The following is a 2,706-nucleotide window of genomic DNA, read 5'->3' on the forward strand; positions in this document are numbered from 1 at the left end:
TTCAAGCTCTCGGCCAGCGGCGCCAGATCCGCTCTGTCCACAGTGAGCTTCCATATAGATCTGCAGCACTGACACATTGTCCCGGTTCAGGCCGACGTTGGTCACATGGTTCCCCAGAGCCGCTTCTTTGCCTGGAAGAAGAGAGCAATGCAATGAGGAATTTAATGTGACAAAGGTAGCGAAGTTAATACGCTCAAAGAGAACTGAATGATCGCGATAATCTAAGAGGCAGGGTAACATCGCTTAATTTGGGAGTTTTTAAGGCAGGACAGAGGCTTTTTATTAAGACTGTGAACGCATGTAAGATTAGTGCAAAAAAAAAAAAAAAAAAAAAAAAAAAAAAATCAGAACTGAATTCTTGTTTTTATTGAGATGTTCAGCTTGAAGACGAGCAGAAACGGGCACGAGGGAATATTCTAAAATCAGACTTTATGTATTTTTTTTATTTATATGTATATATACACACACACACACACACATACACATATATACATATATATATATATATATATATATATATATATATATATATATACACATATATATATATATATATATACACATACATATATACATATACACACACATATATATATATATATATATATATATACACATACATATATACACACACACACATTTTTTTTATTAATTTTTTATTATTATTTATTTAATTTTTAATTTTAATTTTTTTTTTTTACATTACTTTCTTGCTGAAATTAAAATTCAAAATGATAAGATAAAAATGGCAAAATCTGAGATCAAATCAATTGTTTATTTACAGTCTTTGTTTTTTCAGGCAATTCTTCTTTTTGTAAAAATAATATACTAGTAAATCTAAAAATTACCACCGACTACTACTGTGCTTTATGACACAAAATGTTACAAAACCCTTTTGTAAAATAAAGAGATCTGCTTTTAGTCTCTATGCTTGCCATAATTTAACATATCATTTATAGTAAAAAATGGTTATACAAAAAAAAAAAAAAAAAAAAAAACCTACTAAGCAATAACGCCATGGCTATTTTTCTTAAGGGATCTGTATGTGTGTACTGAATCTTTCTTGTTTTATTTTTATACTTTTACTGCCTTAATGGTTTGTTGCTTTGTGCCGTTGGAAAACATTTTTCACACACAAAAATCCAGATTTAAAAAAATTCTAAATAAAAATAAAAAATCAAATGATTTGCGCTTTCACTCCATGGTCCTAATTGGAATAATGATTAGTTTCAAAATCAGACTTACGATTTAAAAATCAAAATGCTTTTCGATGATCCAAATCAAATAAATAAAGTCTCAATCTTAATAAATGACTTGGAGCGCTGCTTCTTCATCACTAAATGTGGAAGAAATGCTGAAATTCTTAAAGAAGTTGCCAAATTTGAATTAATTGTAGCAGTTCCAGAGTAAATGAATCACTTTATCGTTTTTTTTTTTTGTTGAGTGTTTGAGTGAGCCCTTTGATTGATTCATTTAAACCACTTTTTCGTAACACTGTTGTTAAATTAGTTATTAAATATGATTAAATTTGAAACATGTTTATCAAAATGTTTATTAACTCATTCAAATGAAATGCATTCAATTAGTTACATTTCAGTTTAGAGAATCGATTCGACCACTGCAGTTCAGGTTATGAAATCAACTGAAAGCACCCGGTCCCTCTCAGAGCACTGAAGTGAACGCTTCATGACTCAGGGTCTCACCCGGTGTCCCGCAGGGAGTCCTGGGTCACATACAGCAAGCAGACAGCATGCGCACCAGCAGGTCCTGGACGAAGCCCATGCTGTCGCCCCACGCTCAGCAGCCCTGCCTGCAGCATAACCCGAGGACGGCACGTCAGCGCCGAGATCGACCCCAGACTCTTTCCCGGCTGTGCCGTTAGGAACTGCATGACCATAAGACAGTCTGAGAAACAGCCTCCGGGCAACAGCAGACCCGGGCTATCCGTGACAGCCGCAGAGGTTGAGAGAGACACGCTGAATTCAGTCAAGAACCAGTTTATGCCTGTCATTGTGTGTATGTGGTTGCTATGGGAGTTCTGGGTGGTTGCTATAAAGTCTCGTAGTGCTAGGTGGGGCGATTTTGAGGATATTTGAGTATCATGGCCCAAAGTTTGATGATATTTAAGTCTCTAAGTGCTAAACAAGGAAGAATTTATCTGATTAAAACTGCATTAAAAATGATTGCAATTATTATATACTGCATTTACTTGATCAACATTTTAAATATTATTATTTTAAACAACATAATAGGTTATTTAAATTTTTTTATAGGTAATATATTTCTGGTTTTCAGCATCATTAATCTCCAGTGTGACATGATCCTTCAGAAATTATTCTAAAAATGCTGATTGCATTTAATCTGGATCATAATTGATTTCGTTATTATTTATGCTAGGATTACTGGTACCCAGTTATTGCTATCGATCGCCTTTGGTAGCTATAATAGATTATAAAAGCCTTTACTGTCGCTCCTATTCATTCAGCACATCCTTTATAGAACAGAAGTAATAGTATCTTTTAGAAATTGAACTGCTTCAGGATTTGCATGTAAAAATATGAAGCAGCGCACCCATTTTCAACGCTGCATAATGGCATGATTTCTGAAGGATCACGTGACACTGAAGACTCAAGCGCTGAACAAATTCATTTTGACATTAATGAGAGTGTTGTGTTAAAACAATATTTCAAAATGTACAGTTTACTG

General features: G+C 34.0%; 1 pseudogene; it reads right to left on the minus strand.

Annotated features, from left to right (window-relative positions):
- The window catches only part of LOC122333095, an 18,538-nt pseudogene extending 16,527 nt beyond the window's left edge, over positions 1-2,011 (minus strand).
- Between the last annotated feature and the right edge of the window lie 695 nt (positions 2,012-2,706).

This window comes from Puntigrus tetrazona, unplaced genomic scaffold (assembly GCF_018831695.1).
Source record: "Puntigrus tetrazona isolate hp1 unplaced genomic scaffold, ASM1883169v1 S000000176, whole genome shotgun sequence".
Classification (NCBI taxonomy): Eukaryota; Metazoa; Chordata; class Actinopteri; order Cypriniformes; family Cyprinidae; genus Puntigrus; species Puntigrus tetrazona.